Genomic DNA, 13,597 nt, shown 5'->3' with positions numbered 1-13,597 from the left:
AGACGGGAACGCTGAAGGACAGGCGCCCCCTACTCCCCGGTTGCCAGGTAAGGACGCGCCAGGATGCGCTGGGTTGCTATTTCTTCGCTTTCTGGCGGGGCTTTGGATCCCGTTTGTGTCTCTCTGCGTGCGTGTGTGTATGAGAGAGAGGGTGAGAGAGAAAAAGCCAGCGAGTGAGCGAGCGCAGGATATATGGATGCGTGCGCGCGGGCGCGTACAAACACACGCACCCACACAAATAATATGTAGCGAATTTGAGAAACACTGTGGACCGAGAAAACCAGGGGCGAAGAGCGAAGTAGCCTCCGGAGAAGGCAGTGAAGGCAGCACATGTTTCTTTCTCGAATACTGGAAAAGCAGTTTCCCCACTGCCTGCTGACTTGAAATCGCTGGGCTGGGTGGATATCTGATAATCTCCACCCACTCTCTTTCGACAAGCCCTCCACCCACCTAGGTTTTCTGTTCTGGAGGAGAAGTCAGCTGGTGGGTGTCATGGGGTGAAATGGGAAGGGGGGGCAGAAAAGGGGCGTCGAGGGAGAGGGGAGATCCTGCCTGCTGTTCAGCGGTAAGGGCCAAAAAGAGTCCGAAGCAAGGAAACTACCAATAAAGCAGTACGAAAAACCTTAGCTTCAGCTGACAGATAGAATTAGCTCCCGAAAGAATCGGCGTCGGATTTGTTTTTGTTCTTTTCTCCCGAGAGCCACAAAGGGGAGAGGGTGGAAATAGGGCGTGCGCAATAAAGAAGTTAATTGCAATTCGTTTTCAAGCATCAGTCTTCTGACTTTACTTTTCTTCTCCTACAAACGGCCATTCGGCTAAGAAAGACTTGCACATTCAACAATTTCCAAAATCAGGTATTCCCTCCCTTTCCCCAATGGCTTGTAGCTCTGGATTTATCTGCATCTTTCTGGATTTCTAAGGTTGTTGGCTAGATGCAGATATAGATGTTATTCTTCAACAGTATTCCCACGGGTGTGCAAGGCTTTTGTTGCAGTGATGATGGTACATGACTGAAGTGGCAGTTTTGAGATTTTTTAAAAAATGTTTGGTACAGATCTTTCATTAAATAGGACAAGATTTGTGATGTTTAGATTCTCGGAAACCTGTTTTTTTCTTCAGACTCCTCTTGCACTTTTTTCATCAGGGTAATTTATGTTTTGCTGACATTATATATTCACCGTGCATTATTATAGTGTGGTTTGAAATAAAATGTATATCCATCTTGTTAGAACAAAAAAGTTGAAGGAAACAAGTCAAAACTTTTGAGAATAGAGTTTCTGTTTTCCTGGAGAATAACATGCCTCTTGTTTTATTAAAAAGGTGTAAAATTATGTACTGGAGTACAATACATATATTAAAGACACACAAAAATGAATCTTTCAACAATCTTTAGTCCAGCATCATTTATATGAACTCCTACTGCTATTTATTAAATCCAGCTGAGAGATTTCTGTCAGATGGGAAGTGATAAAAAGAAACCCCTGTATAAATTTAGGTGAAAAGCTTTCCAGTAGAATCACAAATGAACAGGAAAAAAGTGACCATAAACTATAGACCAGTATTATCAGTTAGAAACCTGCTTAGCATAGGGAATGTTAATTTTTCTTCCCTTAATATTTACTTAGATCTGGATTACTGGTATATTTTAGCAGCAGTTTCACCATTTTTCCCCACATACTCTGTGTTTTGTTTGAAAGCCAATCAGCACAGTCATTTTAGGTGCTATAACCTATAACTTATCTGTATTTGTGCATTGTGTTTTGAAACAAAGAACAGACATTCTGATTTTGTGCATGCTTACTTTGTCTTGAGTACTTTTAATTAAAATAGTTATTTTTATGTCTAAACTATATTACTACCAAATTACATATAGGAATTTGGTTGATTCAACAGAGACCTTGATAGAGTTAAGAAGTATGCAAAATCTCATTACCAATACAAATATCCAAAATATTCATTAATGTAACATTTCCCCCATAGGTATGTGTGCTTTCTATGCATTCATAATGTTGCAATCGGTGTGGAAAACAAAACCTTTAGGAATTATGAAATGGCTAAAAAATACTATGTCCCTTATAAATAAGTAAAATGGATCTGTTCCAGCTGGATAGACCTGTTAATCTGTTGCATGAAAAACAATACAGAGTTTTACAGAGCATATTTATTTGAAGTCTTTAAGTTTCTAATAAATCTATATTGTTTAAACCTTGCTTAATTTTATGTTTAGGCATTTATACTTGCTCAGTTCTTCTTTTTTAGATGTAGATAACATGCTAAGACTTATATGCCAGTTTTATAAATATTCCTGTATTCTCTTATATTGGAATATTTACAATACATGTGCCTTGAAAATAAAACATTTTTTTTGAATCAGTTACCATATACAATTCATTGAGGCATTTCCTCTAAAATCAGTCAAAGGTTGTCAGTTTTCTATTTGTACATAGAAAAGCAAATATAGAAAATGTTGGGGGAAAAGTGTCATAGGGCACAGGATAATGGCATTTTCTTTTAAATTATCCTGTAATGCACTTGAAAAAACAATAAAATGCTTCTGTAACCATATTTTAAGTCAAAACAATATAATATTGTACCTTTAAAAAAGATTAATTTTTAAAAAGATTTTTATTTATTTATTTATTAATAATTGAAGCCAACATACGGATTCTAATTTTAAAGGCTTGTTTTGAGACTGGAAATTTTATGTTATGTATCAAAATCTGGATCCTCCCATTTAACAAATAAAATATGCCATTTAATACATCTGATATATGGAATATGACAATTAAAAGTAGATGAAAAATCATTGGGATGGAAGAATTTTGTATACTAGTATAACTTCTAAAGACAAATATTAGAATCTCGCACAGTTAGAGATCTGATGGGTAATGTAAAAGTAGAAAGGGTTGTTTTGTTAGAATTATGAGAAAAGAATATCCATATAAGTCTAGTTGGCAGAGCAGGACTGTAAATGTAACATGGAGGTTAATGGTAGTTATTTGATTATGTAATCACAAAATAAGGATTTAAAGAAATCTCTTAAATGCTCTTTATGTTATTGGGAGTGTGCTATGTTTATAGCTTTAAAATGAACTTCAAGCACAAACTCAGTTACATGTTAAAAAAACAATGTATTAAAAAGAATTAGTAATCATATGAAAACATTCAAAACATTACTTGTGGCATTTATAAAGACTACTTTACCTTAAACAAGCTTAAGTGAGTAAATATAGTACAGTACCATATTATCTAAACAAATATTTGGGGGTTTTCTATGTATAAAGTAATCTGCATAACTGTAGATGTGGATTTTTTGCAATAAGTTATTTTTTATTTTTGATATAATAGACGATTTCTTTTTCAGAAATCATAGCCTCAGCTTAAATATTGTAAGTCAATGACATATTTGTCCGATATATTGTACAAAGATATTATTTTCAAAGAGCTATGTATTCATTTATCTTAATGCATATTATACATGAAACAAAATGATCTTGTTGGTGTTCCAAGCAATTTGTTTGGTTTGAGTATTAGTCTGTATCCAGAAGAGCATAATTAGAAATGCACACAGAAAGCTTTTCGGATAATACTTGGACTTACATGTACTTGTGGCATTTATAAAGACTACTTTACCTTAAACAAGCTTAAGTGAGTAAATATAGTACAGTACCATATTATCTAAACAAATATTTGGGGGTTTTCTATGTATAAAGTAATCTGCATAACTGTAGATGTGGATTTTTTTAAATGCAATGCGCTAGTCAACTGGAGGGGACTTTAAAAGCTTCTGGAAATTTTTCGTCTTGTACAAAAAAGCAACATGCAAAGAAATATTACCTAAATATTAAAAAGTGTAGTTTTGTTAATACTTCAGATGCAACACTAATAAGAGATATCACTATTTTTGCTATCTTGATGTTCAACCAGGATTTAATTACAAATGAAAAAAGGATCATTGTTACATTAATTAAACAATATGCAAACATTTGCCTAAAAGTGTTGCAATTTCTTACGGATTTATTAAGAAAAATGGAACATTTCACATGCAAGTTGTGCTGAGTAAGTATTCAATTATGATTCAATGATCCTTTTGACGCTTAGCTTTCATAATTTGAAATTGTACTTGAGTTTTTCTTAATTACACAATTCTAAAGATTGTTGATTATTTCAGTAGAAATTCCGCTGATCTAACAAATGCTAGAATATGAAATTTGATGTGCAGGGAAGAAATGTGCTTTTATATTCATTCACAATTCCAGGGCTTTCTTGACTATCACTTGTATTTTACTAGTCCTATCCATTGGTCTTATCTTCATTTCTCTTCTAAAGGGAGCTTACTGCTTTCTTTTGAATGTATAAATATTAGCGAGTCTCATTCCTGAGAATAATCTTTATGTTCTTAGGAATCAACACCAATTTGATGGCAATAATCAGTCAATCATAGCTTTGTTTTATAGATGCAGTACTATTGACTGAAGAGAGAGAATGAGAAACTAAAAATATTCAATGTGATTTACTTGGTGAATTATCGGTTATTTACTACTTACTTTATGGTTCTTTGACAATTATTGGGCTTCACAAATATAACATATAATGATGACTTGGGAAAAAGTAAGGTATTAGATTACTGTCAGGGTTATGACACATAACAAAGCAATTATAAAATAAAACATCACAATATTTATGGTTCGTTTAACAGGTCATTTAACAGATTTTGCATATCAATACAGGTAGTCCTTGATTTATTTCCATAATTGGGACAGGACCTTCCATTGCTATGCAATGTGATCAAGGAGTGGAGCTTGATTTTATTACCTTTTTTGCCATGATCACAATAGTCATTAAGTGAATCACATGCTTGTTAAGTGAATCTAGCTTTACCATTGACTTTGCCCCATGGAAAAGTGACCAATGGGGTTCAGACGAGCTTAGGATTCTGCAATTGTCACAAATACATGCCAGTTGCCAAGCACCTGAATTTTGATCACATGAACACAGAGATGCTAAGATACTTTTAAGTGTGAGGATTTGTCATTAGTCACTTATTTTCAGCACAGTTATAACTTTTAATGGTCACTAAATGAATGGGCATAAAGATTACCTATAAAGTAAAATGTGTAAAACCATAGATTTCATTAATATGTGTGATAGTATCCTAGAATTTCCTACATTAAAAAATGTCCATAATCATACTACATTTCTTGATGATTGAAATTTGGTTGCAGGGTTTCTAAAGACCATAAAAAGGAAGGGTGTTCAGGAACCCTGAAAGTTTTACTCCAATATCCTGCACAGCTCCACCCTAAGCATAATCATTTGAAAATAAGTTCCACTGAATAAGCGTAGGTTGATGATAATTTGTGATGAGACATTTTCCAAAGTGTAAGACTTGTTTAATGGTCAGAATTTAAGTGGAACAGATGAATGGATAATCACTCCTAAACTTTGTTTTATGAGACTAGTGTATTTGTCTATAAACAATAATGGTAAATATATTTGATAACACTTGAACTTTAAAATTATCTAATGGAGAAAAACAAAAGCATGAGAATGGAAATGTTCAATGATCTCAGTTGAAGTCAAATCTTTCAGGTAATTTGTAAATTGCTTCAGACTTCCAACAATTACATGATTCATCTTGATTCATTTTTATATTGTTGTTGTTTTGCTTATAAACATTTGTTAAAAAGTCTTTGATAATTTCCCCAATTAAATGCTAAAAGAAAAGTGCTGAGAAAATCACTTGGACAAGAATAAAAGCTTCGGGGCATCTAATATGTCTGCCTTGATTACTACTTTCCAGACTTCTGCTTTTTTTTTTTAACTAAATAGAAAAATATTGACATTGTTCCTTGTTTAAGCTAACAAAGAAAATTGAACTGTTACAATGTGCATGTTTACATATATTTCACATTACTTATAAATATTGACATATTTTTGGAACCAATATTTCAGCTTTGATTTTATGTACATATAAAGTAGTAGCAGAATGACAGGCAGTAGAGGAACATATAATCTTTCTCAAAGCAAATACAATTTTCAATTTTGTTTCACAGAAATATCCAATGAAATAATGCTTCTATTAAAAGAGGAAGAGATCCATTCATTGGTAGATTACTCATTTGACAGACAGTCTCAGTTTTAATCCTTCTAATCTTCTGTTGTCTGGAATATCTAACTAGATAACTCTCTGCTGGGAGGGCTAACTGTTATTTAGAAGGACAGTTGGTTTGATATACGAAATAACCATTTCGTACATTATATTTGTCCTTCACCCAGACTGCTATTAATGTATCTCATGATTTGTTATCTACAGTATGTTTTATATAAATTATATATATTTTATAAATTATGTTTTACAGTCAATTGATACATACTTTCTCACATTGATTTGTGAAACTATGCACATCAAGTTGCACCAGCTCCTTCTCTTTCAATACTTTATTTGTTTCCATTGTATTTGGCTATGAAAACAATATATTTGAACTTGTCCTCTTCTTGTTTTCTTGCAGGATTAATTCCACATGTTGAATAAATATTTACATTCATTCCTCATATTTAAGAAGGTGTAGAACACTTTTTGTGTAAACTCTGTGTCAGCAAAATATTACATGTGGGCATCCTTTCCCAGACATGAGTTGGGACTATAGTTTGGAATTAGTTTTGTTAGCGTAAACTTTTAGCAACTATAGGCCCCCAAAATGGTGAGCTCCTGATTGGGGAAAAAGCTGTCAATACATTACTCCTAACATCTATTGTTTGAAGAAGAAAAACAGAACTCTGATAATGAGCCCTTACATCAATTTCATTTATGTAAACTGTATATGATTTGTAAACTTTTTTAAAAATTTAAAAACAAATTGACCTGTTTGAGTAATGCAGAAAGATGCACAAATCGTGTTCATGTTGTCAAATCATTCTGATAGTATAGGCTTTTGTTTTTTTCTTTTTTCTTTTAAAAACTCTGTTATGATTTAGGTTCGTTGGACAATGTAGTTAAAATGTCTGGCATAATTGTAAATCTGCATTTAGATCTAACAGTTTTAGATTTAAATCTGTTAGATCGGGTAATGGAAAGGCACACACAGGCCTTTCTGTGGTAACAACAGCTCTTTATTGTAACAGAACAAGTATGAACAATCCAGCAAAGGTTGAGTCTGACAGCAGCCCTTTTATAGGGAGCTGTCAGACCATTCGACCAATGAGATTAAACCTCTGTTCCCGCCGGAACAGAGGACCTTGGTGGAAACCATTATAACTGAAGCTAGTATCTAACACAACATATTTCACATATTCTCTCAAAGACACAAACATTCTGAAAAGAAAGTTATTTTAATTGTAATTGAAATCTTTAGTCATTCACTTTCTTGAAAGCAAATAAATAGAAACATGATATTAACAAGCTTTGAGGATACATTTTCTATCTGGAAAATGACTCAAGAGATTTTTTAGTAATAGTTGTAATAATAATACATGGAGGATGCTTTTGTTAGTTAAAATAAGTTACATTATTCAGACCTGACAGTTTGTTTTCTGTTTTGCCTTATTAAAAGAAAATGATATGTCTCTTCAAAACTCCCAGCAGTCTTGTTAGAATTAAGCAAACTAAAGCCTTGAATTGGGTTTCAAATGATAATTTAAAATTACTTGCCAGCTCATTAGAATTTTGGGAAGTTGGAGTCCATTCCACACACGTGGGATACACATGTGTAACATAGTCTAAAAAACATCTGTCCACTGTTTATGGAAATGTTTATTCTTTTCAAAACATTTGAGAACATTACAAATAAGAGAATTAAATAACTATAAGCACAGAATTAACTTTGAACATCTTTTGAGAATATTTTCTTAATCCTAAAAATGTAAATCCCTCTGAGTTCAGTGGGCCTTGCTTCTTAATAAGAGCCCCTATCTCTGACATGTTCAGTGGACCTTATGGATCTGTGGATTCTGGAGGTTGAGTATAATTTATCTCCTCTAGTCTATATCCTATCAGGATTACTGGTTTCAGAAAGAACTGCCGGCAATTCAAATCAAGGCCCCAGCAGAGAACAACTAGAGACAAAGCAGTCATGATTTTGTTAGCATATGACCTTGTTGTACTTTTGGCACTTCTGTTCTTTAAATGCTACTGGCTGTGATTCTAAAGCCTGAGGGTGTGAAAAGTATATTTAAATGTAGCGGAGAGAAGGGGGTTGGAAGAAACCACCTATAAATATAATGAAGGAAGGTAGTTACACAGAGAAAAAGATACATAGGTCTATGTAGATTATGGCCAATTCATTTTGGTGACTTGACAAAAGTACATTGTTCTGCTTCAATATGGCAAACTGTCTTGCGAAGGTGAGAAACTCAGTTTGAAGTATCCAGGTGATTCTCAAGTCAATCCACTCCTCTGATATTCCTTTCTACTCTTAGGAGCAAGTATTAGAGTACTTCATAAAGATAATTTTGAAGAATATCTTTCACAAATATATATTATATAGAAGAACCCTGCAAATATAAGCACATTTAAGCATTCTATAGTCATACATAAAAGAGCTATCAGAAGCCCTAGACTACCCACCAAATATCTGCGTGAGACTTGCAAAATCATCCATCCCTGGGTCTCAGTGAGCCTGAAGGAGTTTTGCAACCTCCTTTTCTGAATAGGTCCAGAAACTTGGTTGATTAATTCACATTTGTGATTTGATAAAGTTGATTCCTCATTTTTAAAAACCTTGTGTATTCAGTTTATGTGTATTCATGCTATCTTGGCTCGATATTTTCAGAGAGAGAAAAGCTATTGAGGGTCTCCTATGTGGGGTTTGGGGCTAATGCACTTAAGAGCTATCAAAAATGCTTATGGGGGTATTCAGATCAAGATACATGAATAGCCAGGAAAGATGCAGGATGATTGAAAGAAATATAACAATAATAGCATTCACACTTTCTTGCACCAACACATTATTTTAAAAGACATTTCAGTACAATATGAAAATAAAGCAGATGTCTCTTTCTAAAAATTATGGCACTAGATTAGTTCATGTCATTATAAACTCTGGTTTTATTTTTTGGTCTTATGTCTAAAGTTACAGTAAATTGCCTTCCAATTCCTGAAATTTAAAGATACCCAAAACTCCTTTTTTTTTTACAATGACAAATATAGTTCTTCATTTTTATGCATTTATACTTTTTCTGATCTTTCCTTTTTATTAGCTGAGCCAAGATGACTAGTTCTTTCATTTTCCCACCAATGTATTTCCCAGATTGATATGTATTTAAAAATTGCTTTGCTGGAGATTTATCTTTGGGAAGCAAATTTTCTTGATGTAAGAGCACATTTTGTATTAGTCCTAAAGTGCCCAAAATACTCTTATAGAATTACACAGACAATATAGTAATAAAAATTCTCTAATTCAGGATAACATAAATAAAATAAGAAAACACCATTGTTGGTGTCCTCTACTCCAACTGCCAAGGAGAAGGTGTGGATTTCTAAAATCAAATTGCAGGTTTTTAAAAGATTCACTTAATAGCATTAATGGAATGATTTAATTATTCTGACATCCGTTGGAAGACAAACTCTGCCAAGCATGATCCTTAAGGGAAATTCATGACTTGTGTGCTGACAACTTTCTCACTTGAAAATGTGGAGGAAAGCACAAGAGGATCAGCCATCACTGATTTGATCCTAAAAATAGGAAGACTTAAGATGCAAAGTGGTAATAGAGAGAACTTCAGGAAACAAGATATCATGTAATTCTGGAACTTTTTATGTTTATATTTGCAAAATGAAAAACAAACATAAAATACAAAAGGGAAAAGAATAATGAACCAAAGATAAAAATAAAGACAATATTAACTTACCAAAACATGCTAGAAAGTTTGTATTAAAGTTGGATATCGACAAGTATGCAACTGAATTTTTTTCAAAATTATAAATATTGTGTAAAATTAAATACGATTCCATTATAACAGAGGCAAATAGGGAAGCACCTCATGGGGGAGGTAATTCCCAAAAAGGAGATAAAAACAATTGTGAATAATTCCAAAGCATCAGCAGCAGAAGTAGTTAATTTGCATAAAAACTGGTCAAATTGGGGGGGGGGGGAATGTATATAGAAAGTGGGGAAAATCTCACACACACTGATGAAGAATATGGAGGTAGTGGTAAGTACTTGGTAGAATATTGATAGGTACTTAGTGGCATAAAAACTGAAGCTTGATGGCAGGAAAATTAAAGCAAAAGAAGACTTTTGCACACATTCAGCTTATGTGCCAGTTGTACTCATTCCTGGAATGGGAAGCTTTTCAGACAGTTGCTCAGCTACTAGTTACTTCATGACTAGATTATTGAAATGCACTGTATATGAGTTACCCTTGAAGACTACCTGGAAGCTACAGCTGGTCCAAAAGGCAAATAATATGAGCAGTAATTGGTGTACCTTCATACAGCTTTGTGTCATCACTGCTCCACTAGCTTCATTAGCTATCAATTGGCTTTCAGGGGCAATTCAAAGTGCTGGTTGCCACCTATGGAATCTGCTCTTCCTATAAGGTAAAACTGAAAAAGAAGCAAACAACATGTAGACCTAAAGCAACTTTTATTGGAACAGCTGTAGTAACAGAACTTCTTTTATCTTTGTGTGAATTCATGGGGGAAGAGGGGGATCTCATTTTTCTAAACAATATTCTATCTTTTGCTCTATTTTAATTATATGAGTCACCTGGAATTATTCTGGAGTTGAGCATCCTTTTAAAACAAATAAAGAAAGAATAAGTTGAGGATGTTAAGAATGATAAGAATAAATGTGCTTTTTCAGGCATATTCAAAAGAAGAAAAATGTTGCAGCATTGTTTAAGTATTGTTAGATTCAGTCTTCTCCAACTACAAAATATGATATTGATGTGATATTCTTCCATATTGATATGAAAAAACTGGTTAAAAGAGCCAGATTCCAGTGATCTTAAAAAAAAAGAAGAGAACATTTATTGACATTGATCAGCTTAAATGTCCATTGTAATATAAATTACATCCCAAGTCAGTGAATGAAATTAGCTATGATTTGGGTAAAACATTATTAATATCTTTGAGAAATCTAAGAGAATTGACAAAGTTCTAGAGTGATTGTAAGTACAAAGAGTGCACTTGCCAGAATTCTGAACAGATTTCTAAAAATATGGTTTGGCTAGCTTCTTTAATAAATTGTGTGACTAAATTATACTGTGGACATAATATATATTAATTCAGCAAAACATATGACAAATTATTCTGTTCCATCCTGGGGCCAAGCTAATCAAGTGTGGACTAGATAACAAGTAAAGCGAATAGATAGGTGGCTCAAACATTTTAATCATAGTGTGCTCTTCAGTGATTTCTCAGTAAATTGGGGGTAAGATGCTAAATGAGATATCACAGAATTAGATCCTAGACTTGGTTTCCTTCAACATTATTAAAGGTACAAATGAAGAGGTTGGGTGCATGCTTATTAAATAATAGTTAATTGCAAATTGTGAGTCAGCATGGTAGTTCAATAATATGATTCATTGCTGAGAGAGATTATTGCTTTCATGCATTGACTACATTAACCTAGGGGATAGGCACCCTTTTCAGGATGAGGACTGGATGTAATGGTGTGATCTAGATTAATAACTTAATATTTACTGACCTTGAGTAACTAAATATTTACTGACTTCATATTTCAAATTTACCTGCCAGAATAAAAGAATATCAAGAATATTATGAAAGCATTTTTCAAGTATCTGAATGCTACTACACAGATTCATATTGTTCGGTGTTAATCTGGTTTGCAGGATGCAGAATGATGGTTTTACATTGCAAAATCCAGATTCCAATTGAAGGCTAAGTAATACTTTTTAACAGCAAGGAAAGATCAACAGTTACCATGGGAAATGGTGGGCTCTCCTTTCTTGGTTTTTTTTCATAACTATATTAGATATTAATCTCTCAGTGGTACAATTCACAATTGTGTATTCTATGTAGCAATAATAGATACTGTACATTCAAAATTACGAATAAGACTAGATTAGATTTAGATTTCTTTGTTTTCCAAATCTCATTGTCACAGGTTATACATTGTATGTTATCATTCCTTGAAGAACTATATCCTTTCTGTTGTGTTGTTTTGCTTTATACTATATAATCACAATGTTGATAAGAATCAATTTCATCTGAAAATTGATGCTGCTTAGACAAATAGCTAGATTTTTAAAAAGCATTTATAGCAGAGAAATATGCTAAATATACAGCTAAAGGAATAAAAATAAAAATAAGCCCCTGCCATTTAATATTTTATCAGGGAACTTCCATATCTATTTTTTCCTTTAATCATTTGCTTTAGAAGAACGTTAAACTTTTTAAAATGACTTTTGTGTATGCAAGGATGGAAATATACAATTCAATCCGTTCAGCTGCAGGCTTCCTCTAAAAGGCAGCTTTCATTCAGCTGCTAGTCTTTTTTCAATAGCAGAACCCTGAGAAAACCTGCTAATTATGTTTTTTTTTTTTTTCCCCAGATAAGGCAGCTTTGGAGTAATTCTTCTCAAAATTGACAATAATAGTTTTCCAAGGATCAGTCAATAAGGAGTGAACAAATTCAGGGAGCCTGGCCACTTAGAGGATGACTTAATTGCCACTTGTAAACAGTTATGCCAATGTCGTATTGAGCTTCACATTTTCCTTGAAATTATTAATTCTTACTGTGTGGCAGCTGGAAAGGCTTTTAAACGCCCTAGGATATAGAGAATATAAGTTTAAATGATAAATACAAATTTGTCATATTTGGATACATTATAGAAAAATCCAGCTTCTTGAGAAATTTGTAATGTTGAGAAAAATAGGAACGAAGAACTGAGTGGCCAGTAGCAACATGGATAGACTCAATTGCAGTAGTGATGGCTGCACTGCTAAAAACCTGAAAAGCACCCTGGAAAAAGTCTGCCTATATCGTGACTAAGATTTAACACCAACTTCTTATTTACAATGATCGTAAGATTCCTATTCTACAAAATAAATTCTTAGGGCAAACTCTTGCAGTCTTTAAATTCAGAAGTAGGAATAAACATAGATTTACTGATGATGAGACAGCATCAGAAACACTCCAAAGAGAATGTCTACCTGACATGAACAGCCAGCTTCAGGGAGCACACTTCTGGATTTATTTATTTTTTGTTTTTTTTAAATCATGTCTTAACTGTATCATAGGCTTAGTTTATTTAATTTCCTACCAAAAATGGCCTGCAGCTGAACTAAAGTATTACTCATTAAATCTCTTGCACTGCATTAGCAATGATGCTGTATACAAAGCTTTTATTTGTTGCCTACAGAAAGGCAAATAGTAAAAAGATCCAGAAGGATCTTGGTAGTCATAGGTTTTTCTCTGAAGATACCTAATCAAAGAGAAGCCTTAATGCTGCTTTAGGACAGTATATATAGGCTTTGATAGTTCATCCCTCCCCCAGCCTGTCATGTGTTCCAGTTGCCTGGAGTAATCCCCTCAATAATTATAGTGACATTCACATTGGGCAAAGTTTGTGCAAATTAGGAAGTGAAGCTGATAACTGAATTGTACAAGAGAAGCAAGAAGAGACAAGG

General features: G+C 33.4%; 1 protein-coding gene across 1 annotated transcript in view; it reads left to right on the top strand.

Annotated features, from left to right (window-relative positions):
- The first annotated feature begins 582 nt into the window (after positions 1-582).
- The window catches only part of SYT1 (synaptotagmin 1), a 317,356-nt gene continuing 304,341 nt past the window's right edge, over positions 583-13,597 (top strand). Inside the window, exon 1 of the mRNA XM_081958585.1 lies at positions 583-854. The gene's annotated coding sequence lies outside the window, so the exon portion shown is untranslated. The remainder of the gene's footprint in view (positions 855-13,597) is intronic.

Source organism: Natrix helvetica, assembly GCF_964273705.1.
Source record: "Natrix helvetica genome assembly, chromosome: 6".
Classification (NCBI taxonomy): domain Eukaryota; kingdom Metazoa; phylum Chordata; class Lepidosauria; order Squamata; family Natricidae; genus Natrix; species Natrix helvetica.
This window is presented reverse-complemented; position numbering and strand designations above follow the sequence as displayed.